This window comes from Alosa alosa, chromosome 15 (assembly GCF_017589495.1).
Source record: "Alosa alosa isolate M-15738 ecotype Scorff River chromosome 15, AALO_Geno_1.1, whole genome shotgun sequence".
Taxonomy (NCBI): Eukaryota; Metazoa; Chordata; class Actinopteri; order Clupeiformes; family Clupeidae; genus Alosa; species Alosa alosa.
In genome coordinates, this window is record NC_063203.1 from 397,931 (window position 1) to 413,595 (window position 15,665).

The 15,665-nt window shown below is 40.6% G+C and overlaps 1 long non-coding RNA gene across 1 annotated transcript; it reads right to left on the reverse strand.

The window, feature by feature from the left end:
- Window positions 1–4,258: 4,258 nt before the first annotated feature.
- Window positions 4,259–6,378, reverse strand: LOC125308751. The gene is made up of 3 exons (XR_007195958.1): window positions 6,219–6,378; window positions 5,399–5,475; window positions 4,259–5,310 (listed from the first exon to the last, which is right to left on the reverse strand). It is a non-coding gene; the product is annotated as an uncharacterized LOC125308751 (long non-coding RNA).
- Between the last annotated feature and the right edge of the window lie 9,287 nt (window positions 6,379–15,665).

A 15,665-nucleotide genomic window follows, 5' to 3' on the forward strand; every position in this document is an offset into this window, starting at 1 on the left:
ACAAGTTCTAGTTATTTGTTTAGTTAATTGCTTTATTTAATAGCAGACCTTTATTATTTTGTTATATTTTCAACAGTTTTTAGTTGTGGACACCTGGGGGCAGTATTGAGAAAAAAGGGGGAATACATAATTAGGTTCTGCTTTTTTGCTTATGTGGAATAAACTTTCCTTTCTCTGTCTGTCCTTGTCCCACACACTCTCCGTCTCCACCTTACCATTTCTAATGAACCTCCACGGTGCGTGCCCCCACCACCACCACCCATGTTATGGCACGTCATTTTTGTAGAGCCAATAAGGCTGTGCATACGTTTATGGACGTAGGCACGCTTCAATTAAACTGAAATACACATTTTGCGCATCATGTACAAAAATCCGGGACATTCAGTGTCCAGGATTTTTATTTTTATTTTCCTGGACAGACCATGAAAATCCTGGACAATCAGGAAAATCCTGGACAGGTGGCAACCCTAGGCTACGCCATCTTTTCTTTGCCCATACTCTCAACCTTATTGTCAAGAAGGCAGTTGAGGAACATGAGGTATTGACAGATATTCCTATCAGAGCAAGGAGAGTGGTGACATATTTTAGAAGTAGTGCAAAGGCCAGTGATAAACTTATCCTTGCACAAGAAAGCATGGGTAGGCAGCCCCTGAAGCTTGTGCAGGAAGTTGAAACCCCATGAAATGCTGCAACGACTCATCAACCTCCGAGAGCCTGTTGGTGCTGCCTTGGCCAACCTGTCTAGTGACATCATGCCACTTACAAGTGTTAAATTTGAGATCATCTTGCAAAGCCTGGAAGAGCTGGCACACTTTAAATATGCCACAGCAGAGCTCTCTGAGGAAAAGAGGGTGTGAGCTTCAAAGATTATTCCAATGATCAGGATGATTCAGCACAAATTGGCTGAAAAAACAGGCCTGGCAACCAACCCAGCTGCTGAATTCTAAGGCAGTGTTTTTCAACTATTTTTGTGCCACGGCACACTTTTGACACTTAAAATGTCCCACGGCACACTAACATCCTGTGTGAAGAAAAAATAAACATACCATAGCCTAAAATTTCAAATAATACACAGATATGGCCCAGCTTCAAGACCCTTGTGTTTTGCAATCAATGCCCGTGAAGCTGAACGGCTATTGACGGGTGACTGTCCGGTCAACCAGTCTATATACATATTAGTCTACATCTCAAGCAGAGCCATCAACATCTCAGGGAAGCCAGAATCCAGCTTCTTCAGGGAACCTTTGGGAGCTCTTGGACAGCCGGGTCAGTGAGACCCAGAATACCCAGAGTTGCAATGTAAATGACACTACAGAGGTATCTCAATAATGCTTACCTCCTTCGAACAGAGGACCCTCTAAAATACTGGCAAGCCCATGAAGCTGTGTATCCACAGCTTTATGCTCTGGCCAGTAAATATCTGGCTCTTACTGGCACATCTGTTCCATATGAACGCATTTTTTTCCAAAGTTGGGGATGTGATCAGTAAAAAAAAGAAGCCGGTTAAGCCCCAGCACAGCAGAGCAAATAAAAAAATATGACATAAAACATGTATATTTGAGTATTTGTGAATTTCTGCTTCTAAACAATTTATGTATATAATGTTGCATAGTCAGGAACACTTTAATTCATCTGCATTATTTTTTTCACTTCGTATATTTTATCCATAAGGTGCAGACCTAATTGAATAAAATTAGAAATTAAGAATAGCCAAGCAAACAATGCAATGAAAACTCGACAAATTTATGTCAATAAAATGACATAATGCTGCTATGTATCTTGAAATTATACAGCCATACAAAACATCGGGATGATGGTGATGTAGGATTTTTTACTGACCACCAGATGGAGATCTGCAGTAGAGTGTTAAATGCTCTGAAGCATTAAACCAGTTTGGCTGTAAGAATCGTCACTGTTTCAAAAGCCTCGCTTGGCACATCCCTACTGTATAGCAACTCACACCATCATTAAGTTTGCTGATGACACCACCATAATTGGCTGCATCACGAGTGATGATGAGTCTGCTTATAGAGCAGAGGTGGAAACCCTGACATCTTGGTGCCAGGACAGCCTGCTGCTTAACGTCAGCAAAACCAATGAGCTGATAGTGGACTACAGGAGACTGCAGGAAGAGAAGCACACACCCATCTACGTTCCAGAGTATTCCGGTTAAATTAAAAAAGTAATTTGCAGCAAGGTCTACATTCATGTCTCCAACTTTGGTCTTTAGGTTTTAAAATGTGTTTAAATCGTTCTACATGACTTCATAACAGGCCAAATACAAAATAAATGTTACAAAGATTGCCAAGATCCATTAAAATCGGAGGATATACAGCTGAGTAAGAGTTTGTGAAAGGAGCCTTAATGATCAAAAAAAGCTAAGCATGCATCTAGGCTATTTGAGTTTCTTAAAGCTGAGCTGTGCTTAAATTGTTCAATACATAATTCCATAACAGGCCAAATATAAAATAAATATAAATATTAAATATAGCCTAGACATCTAAATATTAGATGATCAGATGATTTACAGTTCTATGTAATGTTTCATGTTTTTGTAATGTTTCATACAGTCATGCAGGTCTACTGCTGTGAATAGGCCAAATACAACTTTGATTATTTTTATAGCCTATAGCCCTTAACTTTGGCCTTGGTGCCCTGACATGTGGCCTTTGTGCCCCACTACCCAACTGAAGGCCAAGTGGCCTTGCCCCTAAAATGGTAAAATTCCAAGCCTGGGCCTAACTGTCGATTATTAACTGGGATGATATTAAATCATGAATATGAAAATTGACATGTTTTTATGGTCTTGGTCTCGACTCGGACTCGACTGTATTTAAAAAACCAACGGACTGTCTCGACCCTTCAAAGACTCGGTCTTGTTTTGGACTTGGCATAGGCAGTCTCGTCCCCATCACTACACGATACAATCATTGAAAAACCACTTGGTCATAGCCCAATATATATAAATATCTAAATGCAAACACACCTACCTAGCTATATTTTGCTGGAATAGGCCTTTATCACGGCAGCCGAAGTAGGAAGTGAACAGCCCTGTTCCTGTGTGAGCACAGGTGTTTCTAATTAAGTGTCAGATTCGGCCACAGTTACTTCAACCAGAGGCCTCGTTAATGTTTTTAGGAACACCTGTGGTTTGCCTGCCAACAGGAAATTGAACAGCCCTGCTTCAGCTGCCCGTGGGCTGCCGTGATAAAGGCCTATTGCACCAGAATGCCAACAGAAGCAGAGAATGTGTGCTGCAAGGAGACTTCTCCGGCAATGAGAACTATGGCTTTGATAGCCTGCATTGGCAAAGGTTAGCCTACTCAAGTTGTTTTCCGTGTATGACCCTTAGGAAAAAGTACTATAGAAATCTTATGTATTTTGGGACATACTATAGAGGTACTATAAGACTACTATAGAAAAACTATAGCGGCTATAGGATATTATAGAGTTATTACTTTTATAGTACGTCCCAAAATCAGTGGTGGAATGTAACGAAGTACAAATACTTCGTTACTGTAGGCTACTTAAGTAAATTTTCCACGTATTTGTACTTAACTTAAGTAGAATTTATAGAGCATACTTTTGACTTACTTCGTTACATTTTACAGCAAATATCTGTACTTTTACTCCGCTACATTTCTACGACACCATCGTTCCTTTTTACGATACATTTTATGATCAGTTTTTTTCTCTCTGACAAACATGTTTGTTTTACCAAAGATTCTGGAGCCCTACGTGCCCAGCTTCTAAATCTTTGAAACATAAGCTTCTAGTCTAGACCAGGCAAAGCGTGAGCTTGTAGCCATCTGCATTCGGTAGGCTATATTCACCAGACCCATGGCTACACTGGACATCCAACTGTGTTCTGTGCCTTTCTCTGTCAGTTATCTGCAGCGTTAGGGCCTCCTCTCCGATGAGATTGATACCCACGGATCAGCAAAGTTACAGGCTATGCCCATGCTTCGGTCACACGTCTGATCATTTGCGGCACAAATGAATGGTAGACTATTAATGAACCGCTGGCCGAAAAAAAACGTAACATTTTCCAAATTAGGAAATATTTCTTAATTGTGTGTAATCAAATGTGGCAAGTGGTATGAGAAAGTTAGTATAATGTACTGTATAAGATACCCTTTGAGTTCAATTTAGGTCACACAGGTTCAAAACACAGGAGAAGCTAGAGACTTAGATTCCAAAAATACACATTTTATTGACAGATCTTAGTTACAATTATAAAAAAACAAAAAACCCAACTCTGAGGAAATGTCTCAGCAATTCCCCTGAAAGATACCAGTATGAGACACAACACACATACACACCATACCGTACATACGGTGACCAGCGAGGCTGCACGTCAGCTGCACACAAGGTCTATGGGCAATCTCAAGAAAAGGGAAAACGGAGCAGGGCGAGGGCTTACCACGACCGGCAGGACTACAGGAGGGGGAAGCGGTCCAGAAGACACCCACACATCACACGTGAGAATCACACTGCAATCACTGCACTCCAAAGCTAAGGATTGACACCCGAGGTGTGCTACAGGAAACGTGAAGGGACCCCACCACCTGAGGGTGAGCCTGCCACTCGCTTGGACCACACCGCACCTGTCCAAAGGAGAACAAGGGAGAGAGGGGGAGAGACTATGGTAAGAACTGTGGGTAGCACAATCACACTAACTTAGTGTTAGCTGGTATGGTTGTACTTAGCTTTTGAGCTGTGGGGCTGGAATGGCCGTCCCACAGATGTTGACGGCCCCAGAGGTCAAGCTGGAGCAGTGCAACCGCCCTGGTCACGGCGATGGGGGGAATAACGTTACTGCACACAAATACACGCTCACACACCACTAACAACCACACACATGCACAGCAGTTCCCACAATGCAACACCACAATTAAGGGGCTGTAAGATACAGGTGAGTTAACCCCGCAAATACTCAAATGTGCATGCAGCGCAAAGCAGCTCTAAACATGCATTAACAGGGAACAAAAAGGAAAGGCACAGGAGAAGAACATAATAAACCACATGCAAATACACAGAGAAGCAAGCAATCAAACATGCAAAGCATGCACCACACGGCCAGACAGCCCTAAACATGCATTATGCAGATAAGTCAAAATGAATCCCATGCACAATCAATCCCAACTGGTACGACAAACAATACCAGGACAGGACCAACAACCAGTAGGTTACACAATGACCCCAGCGTCAACCCGAGGGTTGAAGAGGACGCAATAAACTTCTTAAGAGACAGAACAGCAGCCGCGTGTGGCGTGGAGACACTTGGTGATGCCGGCCGACTTCGTATATCTGTGGAAATCAACAAGTGTATACAATCACGGACAATAAAGATAGCAAATTAGCCTTTAACAGTTTAATATATTGTCCACATACATACCAAGTTAAAAAGATTTCGTTCCTGACCATCAAGTTGAGGGAGAGGGAGGGGAAGCTGCGTTAGCTCCGACAACACGGCTAATAACACATTAGAGGCAATTAGGATTGCCGTTTGCAACGGAGATCAATTAGACTGCAAAAAAAGGTTTAAAATAAACAAGCCTACCTCTAGCTGCTTTAAGGCAGACACCAGGCTCAACAGTGCTACACCGGTGTTGCACCAAATTCTGTGACCTGTCGAATTTTGTGACTCTAGAGGGCGCTGTTTTATTGGAGTCTATGAATGTACTGAGCTGTACTGACACACTGATGAGGCAATTCTGTTATGTGTATAATTCTTCTAATAAACTTTGTACATTTTTGAAACATGGAACATGGAAGGAGGCAGATAGTGACCTCCACAGCATTTTTTTCTGCAGTTACAGTGACATAATTTGACAGTAGCCTATCAAAATATGTGATCTGTCCTGCTGAAGTCCATCTGTTCACAGGAGTGGTGAGGGGTAGGCTTTAGCTCTACTCTAGAATATAAAAATTATTAATTGTACAAAGTACAATTGTAAAATTAAAAATGTACAAAGTTTATTAGAAGAATTATACACATAACAGAATTGCCTCATCAGTGTGTCAGTACAGCTCAGTACATTCATAGACTCTAATAAAACAGCGCCCTCTAGAGTCACAAAATTCGACAGGTCACAGAATTTGGTGCAACACCGGCCTCAACGCCGACAGAACAGACCAAGCTCTACAACACGGAAGTGGAGATATACTGGATGTAAGAGCAATCGTGCACGCTTAGATCAGCCAGCACAGCTTACCTTACTCGTGAGAGCATTCACTTGATGGCGGCTTCACCAGCCAAGTTGTGATCCACGCCAAACTACTATGCGCCCCGGAAGACGGGAAAGAGAGAAAGTAGCACATCCAGGTAGCAATTTACGTTCCTAGATATAAGAAGAGAATGTCTAATAAGGGGAGAACTGCCACTCTCTGAAAACTTCCGGTTTCTGAACTGGTTGCAGTTCCTCCTGTGGTTCCACATGAGGGGCGCTCGTCCACGAGTGCAGAATGCATGGAGGTCTATGGAGCTGTACCCCTCAAAATCCACTTTTCTTGGGATATATTTTTTTATATTTGAGTATTGCATTCGAAAGGGGAGGCAAAGAAAATACACTTGGTTGAGTATTATATTTTTTAGAGTCACTTAATTGCTCTAAAAAGCCTTTCAAATGTGTCAATGACGTCATTCATTAGCACAATGCTAGCGTGTTATGTGCAACAACGACCCAACCTGTAAGAAATCAAAAGGACATAAGTACTCGTTCATTCAACTTTTGACCTATAACCCATGTTGAAGTTATACAAACTACAATCAAATCTGAGATTTGTCAACGACAATCAGGTGAAAGAGACCAATTTAGCTGTCTAGCTCCATTGACTCCCATTCATTCTGCACTCAATACGGAGTGGCAAGGCTCTCCGTAGACGGGCTCTGATATAAGTCTGCCTAGGTCCGCCCCATAATTAGGATGAACGCAGCCACACCAATCCAGCACAGGGGGAGAAGCAAAGGAGCCAAATAATAGGGCGTAGCCCAATCTGCTACACAAATAAAGAGGCATAGCCTACAATTGGGGGGTAGTAACGTGAGCGCTCATTCAATGTCTATGTGCGTCTGCGCAAGTGAAACTGAACCTAATCATAAAGACACCTTTCTCAGCAACTTTTCTGTTCAATCAGCAGAATTGGCATTACGATCCACCCGACTTTTCCCTTGTCTACCCTGTTAAACTTCAGGCTCTCGTGTTTTGCGAGATATTTTACTCAGCAGATCACCCTAGTAGATAACCAGAATTAGTCTCTAGAATTGTAGGTCAGAATGTAAACAAGGCCACAGATGGTAAGCACAATTGCATTAGCTTAAAACTATCTAGTCAAGTACAACCTAAAACTAGCTTAATTAAAATGCCACAGCCCATACTGATTTTTCTTTTAGAATATAGATATTGAGAGAATAAATCATTATGCAAATACTTTTACTTTTAATACTTAAAGTAGGCTACATTTAAAAGCAGGTACTTTTTACTTTTACTTAAGTAGGGTTGTCATTGTGGTACTTTTACTTTTACTAAAGTAAATATTTCTCTGTGTATTTGTACTTTTACTTAAGTACTGAGTTTCAGTACTTCCTCCACCACTGCCCAAAATACTTCGGTATTCCTATAAGATTACTATAATATTTTGTCCCAAAATACTATAAGATTCCTATAGTACTTTTTCGTAAGGGGATTGCTCAGGTGGTTATAAGAATGGGCGACACCAGTACCCCTGTTGTCTGTATGACCCTGTACCCAAGATTAGAACCAGTCTGCCTTAACATAATGTACTCCCTTCAAAATGCACTAAACATTTATAAAGACGACTATGGCCCCCTGCGAGACAGAAGATATGAAAGGTAAGATAAACCATCTTTAGCTTAAAAGGGACAAAAACTGCTAAAACGAATATACAAAACGGGTCAATTTTCAATAAATAACTTTATTATATTTACATACAGCAGTGGTCAAAGTGTGGTCCGCAAGTAGATGTGGTAAAATATAAAAGAGGAGTTGTTTGCAATATTGAACCAACTTTTTGCTAGGTGGTTCGTGATTTTTTTTGTTTAAATTATTATTGTTTAAGTGGTCCTTAGTCTGAAAAAGTTTGAGAAACACTGACAAACAGTAATATTGCAGTCTATTAAAATAATGCAAAACACAAAACAAGAACATCCAAATTATGTACAGAATTAACAATGTCCTCTTTTTGCCAGATGATGGATGCAGACATCTGGCCTACAGATCCTTTGTAAGATGGTGCTGGGGTTATTTAGGGAGAAAGGTCTGAGTTGTTGTTTCGGCTTGTGTTGTCCTGGGGATCCGAAGGGACAACACACAAAACACATTCATTGGCTGTGATGATTCTATTACATTGCTCATTGATTGCGCTGGATCATAGGTGGAGCCATCAGATGTTATTGTGGAGATGTCACTTTAATCCTCCTCCTCCTCTTGATCAACCCAAGGTCTTTTAGCTGGCCTTGGATGAACAGGCTTGATGGGAGTAGAGGTAGCAGGCCCCCATGCCCATGGTGTATCCAAAGTGCTTGTAGCAATACACATACTTTTCAAGAAGTATTCTGTTTGGGTACCCAAAGTAAATAAATGTGTATCACTGTCAAGTTACAAGATACTAATAGTACACAGGACATTTACTATTTCACACAAACTGGCACAATGGAAACAATATTTCAGTGTCTGTGGTAAGGTGTATGATGTACCAAGTAGCACACCCACAAGAAGACATTCAGTAATATCAATTCTATGTGTTATGCAATTCATGGGTTTCATCAGGTCCCTTTACACAGGTGTATTAATCAAGCACCATGCAGTCTGCTTTCATAATCGAGGTGCTTGATTTTATACACCTGTGGAAAGTGACCTGATGAAACCCATGAATTGACTTTTCCAAACATTGACGAGCACATAAGAACCTGTATTAGCCTACTAGAAAAATACTTCTAGAAACTAACTAGCACAACAGAAATTGAAATAAAAGTTAGATCACAAACCTTTGCTTCTAACGTGATGACCTAATGTAGGCTAGAAAGCTGTGTAGCCCGACATGAAGATGTGCTCTGGAAGACATACAAAACACTAAGTAAACAGCAAGTAATCAAACAAAACATCATTGTAGGCCTACGGCCAATGTAATAATGACAAGACGACATAAATTAGACTGAAGTATAAATACCTGAGCTCTAGTGATAGGGGATTTGGTTTTCCCTGTTTAGACTAGAACAATACCCATACTTAGTTGAGCATAAGATATTGTTGCCAATATTATTTGTGGTTTAACGCTTAGGTTAGAAGATTATAGGTCCAACAAGCTAAATCTCTGGGTAGTGTGTTCATACAGATTCTTATGAGTGTAGGGCTAAGCTACACCAGGCACGTAACTAAAGCATTCCGTTTGCGTTGCGTCTTCTGCAACAATTACAGTAGCTTCCAATAGGCCTAATCAATGGAAGTAGCTACACCTGGCGTGTTAGTGGCCTGTAGGATACGTTTGAAAAAATAGACCATTCTTCTAATGGATTTTACATGAAAAAAGGCAACAGAAATGGAGTTTATAAATTGAAGCATTAAGTATAGTAAAGCTGAAGTGAAATAAATCAAAAGGAAAGATAAAGGAGAAGTGGCAAGTATTGTGGAATAATGGTCAGACTGGTAGGAAACTATATAGGCCTAATATCCAAGAAAGAGTGGGGGTGAGTAGAAGTACTTGCAGAAATACACAGGAGGAGAACATCATTTCAAGAATGATGGAGGTGTAGTGTATGTAACACACAGGATACCATAGATCATGCTATTGAAGAATGTACTTGATATAATAATGAGAGACAGCAGTTAATCCGTCAGCTAGAAGATGAAGAGAAACCTTTGATTGTAAGAGATATTTTGCAAAGGAATTCTGGAGATTTTTGTTTTGGGTTTTTCTTTTCTTTTCTTAGAAGAACTGGTTTAACTAGACTGCATTTCCGGCGGGAACTGCGAAAGTGTGCTTGCCCTGGTCCGGTCACCAACGTGAGCAGACAGTGACATACGCTATGCTGAACCTGGCTTGATCCAAGCATTCTAACAGTGCCTTTCAGTGTTGGAGCAGTGGCAATACCTCAAAAGCTCTATTCAACTATTGCCTTGCGGGTGAATCGCGGTTTGTTGGCTTTTACCTGTGGCCAGCCTTCAATTTAGCTTCTATGACTAAAATCAAATCAATAAAATAAAACAACAGCAGTGATTGGCTGCAAAATAAATAATGTCACGGCGTCTTGCACCTCTCAAACTGGGCTATCAGGTAACCTAGAGAAAAATTTGAAATTATGAAATATGACTAAGGCATTAAAATGCTGCTTGTTTGTCAGGATACTTTTTTCACTGATTTATTTTAGAAATATGAGCTATGAGTGTGAATGTTATATATTCCATCCCCTAATTCTGTTTTACTGGTTTATTTGACAAATAATCTATATGGATTTGCTCTATAAAGACTTTATGTCTGTTTGGGATTGTTTTGAGAGCCTATTGATATATCTCAGAATAAAGGAATGTCCACAACATTAGTGATGGGTTTTTTTTTTTTGTGTGTGAATGTATTTTACTTAACTCATTGAATGTACAGTGGGCATCGCTTTCAAATGGCCACTTCAGTCGCATTCATTTAGGGTGATGAAGCTGCGTGAAGCTTTAGTACCACTTTCAGCCACTGTCGTCGGCTCTGCCGCTGTACATCGCTCTGTCAGTAGCCTGACTGCCACCCTTCTGAAAAAAGCAGGAGGCTAGGCTACCTTTAAACGTAATTGTTGCCGAGAGGAATCCCAGCCTACGAATTCAATAACAAAATAAATCGTAATTAAACATTACCTCGATTAAGGCTACTTGGGTATGGCTTAAGGCTTGAGTACACGGTGGTAGCGAAAATCGAAATCTGCTTTTGATAGCCTACCGGTGCCGCTCCACAAAACGAAAAAATATCTTAATTTGCTGTCTATGTTATTGTCAATGTTGGGGGTAATCGCAACTCGCAAAATCAAAACAGTGTCTTAATTTGCCCTACTTCTTGACTGCAATGTAGTCTATTGACTGCTTGACATGTCATTTTTATTTTTCTGTACAATAAACAAATACATCTGCTTTATGCCGCAGAATTACATTCATATTTGGCTGACTGCAGACACGCCACTTCCCTCCCCATATTCCAAGATTAAGATAGTAGCCTATACAAAAAGCAGTTCATACTATCATAAAAAAATCGTTAAAACGAATAGCTATTTGCAATTTGACAAAACACTGGTCCTCATTTTGCGAATGCGAGGACGATATAGAGTGTCCCAGTGACGCCACTTCCATTTGCCTCCATGGGACCTATCTTTCAAAAAATTTTGAACGCCAGTCTATGGCGAAAAATATATGATTTTCTGGTCCCGGTTGACTTGTGCCTTGAATTACCCATATGATGTTTGTCAATTTTAAAGACAATTTTTCATGTAAAGACATTTGCAGTTTGTTTCGTAACTATTTATTTATTTGTTATGAATTACAACATTGTGAAAGATCGCAATTCCAACGACTACAAACCCATCAGTCGCGCTAGTGACGTTAGCTCATTCACAGCCACACTAGATTGTACAAGCATACCAGCAACAGATCTTAATTGGGCTTTCCTTGCCGATGAAAATACCATGAGTCAGAGGATTAAACACATCAGGTAAGTTGCATTCGTCCATAGACTGTACATTAGATACTGTTAAGCGACATAGCAGGCAGCAAGATGCAACCGTTAACTAGCATAACAGCTAGCATGCTAATCTTATCGTTTCATTACGTTGGTGACGTACATCGTTCAAGACGAGAGATGTAGTCAAAGATCCTTGATTACTCCGCTTTAACCCTCTCTGATGTAGTCCACTGAGCGGATTCGCACAAAAGCAACATCACTTTTGAAGTCTATCGAACAACAGTACTTTCTTGATGTGAAAAATTATCTTTTAAATTCACACACATCATATGTGAAATTCGTGCCACAATTCAAACTGGACCAAAAAATAATTGTTATCTCTCCATTAACTCCCGTTCATATTTCTTTGAAAGACAGGTCCATTGTAGCGGAAGTAAAACGGAAGTCACTGGGACACTCTATGAGCCTGTTGCATTTAGTTAGATGTCCGAGTCACGCGTAATGTTCGAAAACCACTGGCTCGTAATCACAATAATTTAACACACGACAGTTGGATAGCCTACTTCATCATGTCCCCATGCCTACATTTTTGTGAGTAGCATTAGAGATCGTTAAAAACAATAAAGTATGGCTCTCCGTTTGGGACATCGAAAACTTAATAGACTACCGTCGAAGATGCTGACTTGCAAAAGCCTCGGGATAACACGTTATCTCCACTATCATCAGTCCCTTGATCAAAGTGGGGAATGAAATAAAAGTTTGAGAACCACTGGCTTAACAAGTTACCTGCAGTCCAGAACACAGAATCTGTTGCAATATGATGATCGGCGATGATATCGGCAAATGTTTGTTTTCCAAAGTAAGAATTTTACTTGACTTCACCATGCACCTTCGACAATGAATAGCTCATTACACTTGTTACTGTTAAACGTAGGCCTACCTGGTATCATTACATATTATTCTGTGTCCTAAAACTGGCATATTTTATGGCATTGTGTCATGTAGGCCTAAGTTCGTTGCAAAATATAGAGAAATGTGTGAGGTGGTCAGCGGGGGACAATTGAGACACATTGTGTTATTACTTGAACATTCCACACTATCCACAGCTGTGGTAGGCCTATCAGGGGCAGGAGGATTACTACTGTTAGCGCAGGCTTTTTTATACAATTCTTCAACAGAAGGCCTCGAATGTTGTCTTGTTTGTGGAGCGCTTTGCTTCGCTTCTGTAATCTCGGCTTCATTGAAAATGAGGGCTTCCCTCAATGACCATCCGAGAATAAATAAAGGTTGAATGAATGAATGAATAAATTAATGCAGGCTTGCCCAAAATAAAAAAAAATAAAAAATGTGTTTCCTCGCGATTGGCTACGCATTTCAAAACATCGCAACGTAAAATGCCACAAAAAAGCTGTTTATGAATAGGTCTTAGTGAGTTAGGAGTCCTCTCGACTTAAGCTGTCCCAGACTTAGGTGCTACTTTTAGGTCTAAAATGCTTCGTGAGTCCTAAAGTTAGGAGTGACGCCCATTATTTTTAGGAGTTGCTCCTAAATTCGCCAGTTAGGAGCTACTTTTAGCCTTAAAATTCTTTGTGAATACGGCCCCTGAATAAAAAGGCCTAGCCTAAATGAATCAAGGCAAAACAAATAGCCTAGTAGCCTAATGAAACATAGGCTACGGATTGATGTAGTAGCCTATCTTTGTAACATTATTAAATTATTCTGTTACTATGCCTACGTTTGCAAAAGAGAACATTTTAATTTGATTCACAATAATTTACATTTAATTTACATGTTGACAATGATTAGCCTAGTTTTGGTTGTTGTTGGCGGCGTTATTGCATGTTAGTTATACCTACAATGCAAAATTGCTTCCTCACGATTGGAAGCTCAGGGAGCTGCATAGGATTTCAAAACACGGCAAAATGCCGCAGGTTTGTGAATAGGTCTTTGAGTAAGGAGTCCTCTTGACTTCTTTTAAGCTGTCAGAGGTGGGAAGGTGTGATTTGTTGGGGGCAGGGACGGATTAACTGGGCACAAATGTCTGATGCCCCCCCTTCCCCCCAGCCAATGTGAATCGGGTGGCCTATCGTGAAGATTTTTCCTGCCATCTAAGGCACGAGCGCATCTGTGAGGCCAAGCCTCACCAAGTAGCTCGTTTGTTTACAACTAACATTCCATGTAATTAAACTGCTTTATAGGCTATGCCGAAATAGTTTTCAACATTTTGAATATTAGTGTCGGGTGAATTGAAATGTTCTCAAAGTAGCCGTATGGCTGAAAGCTGCTTGGGATCCCCCCCGTCAAGCAATTAACCATACAAACGCTCTTCCTGCACTCATTGTTTCAAAAGGAGTAATTTTGGCTTTGTCAGAACTGAAGAGCTGTGGACGGCACGGCACAGTATGCCCAATGAAAATAAATTAACGCAACACAACACGGACCCCGCTTCTCTCGCGTCAGTCACTGACATGAACGAAACACAGAACCCGCTTCTCTCACGGGGCAGTCACTGACAGTAACCTAGAATAAATGCATGGGGAAAAACACTTCCCCATGACAAAGACATCGTAAAACACTGAAAGTTAATATTTTGTCACTAGCAACATACATCTGTCCTTTGTCAAATGTATTGTTCCAAGTAGCCTATGCGTAATTCTGCTTCATAAAGTTGAACAAATACATTTGAAGAGTTCAGATGCAAAACCCTCTAAATCCGTCTGACCACTTTTCTTTTAAATGAGCATTTAAATTCAGGCTCCTATAGGTTTTTGCCTATAAATCGATATTTCAGACCAGGAAGAGAGTGGTATTTAGTGGGTTTAGAATTTAAATTATTTGATTAGCGTATGTGTGGAGAGCATCCCCTCACCATCTTTATCTCATTTTTGACATATGTGCAGAGGCTTTTGCATCTGAACCCTTCATTTGCTTATTTCACAGAAAAATATAAATAGCCAGTTAGGGTCTACAGTGTAGAGTTGGTAAGTTATGGTAGGCCAACTTGCAGTGAACATACAAACAGGGGAAATTTTTTCTCTTGTAGCTAAGTAGCCTCAGGTGCGCACGTAGACATAAGGCCGAACATGCAAGTGCCAATGAAGCGTGCTCTCACGACAATCACGCCGTTAAACTTAAATAGGTTAACATCACTCTAAGTTCGCCTTCAAGCAAGGAAAACGATGATTTGAAGACATCTGTTTCGTTGTAAGGGCAAGGGGTAGCAACAGGGCAACACAGAGACAGGCCCGATGGCAGGGCTGTTATGAGAGTATTAAAATATGGGATATTCTACGGGAAAACATTAAAACGGCAAGACAGCGGGGGAAAGTTAAAATACGTGATAAACACGGAAAAAGTTGGCATGCATTGTTTCGGTCCCCGTGCACAGGGATTATTTGTCATATTATTAATCACATATGATTATTTGTGAAATTGTGCAAACAGGCGCAACACATTTGAAAAGGAAGGACTGGTAGCATGCAAGCTCACGGGAAAGATTGATTTAAGAACGTTATCACAGTGTGTGGCTGTGGCGCAATTGAACAATTTCTAGCAGGAAAGAGAGGGTCATGCAACTTGCAACTGAAGCACTCAAAATTCCTCCGGTGGCCCCTTCAATAAATAACGAACAGTCCCTAGATTGCTGCTGGGCTATATGTCTTGGTTCATGTCTGTTAACCACTCATTGCTGTCAAACGCATAGCCTATCTCGCGGTTGCATCCATTACAAACAAACATGCAATGTGAACGTCTGGGATTGGGGAGAGCACTAAATGTTCTACTGAATAAGCACGAAGTCAAACCTTTAAATGAAAAACACTCTTTAATAATCAAAATAATAATGAAGTAAACTTGTGACCATCAAAAATCGTTTATCGCCTGTAACTCCGTGATAACAGGACGTAACAGGAAGGCATTTGGCTGAGCAACGGAGGTTAATATGCTCTATATTTTGTCCAAATGATGTCTGTCTATCATCGTTGCACTCG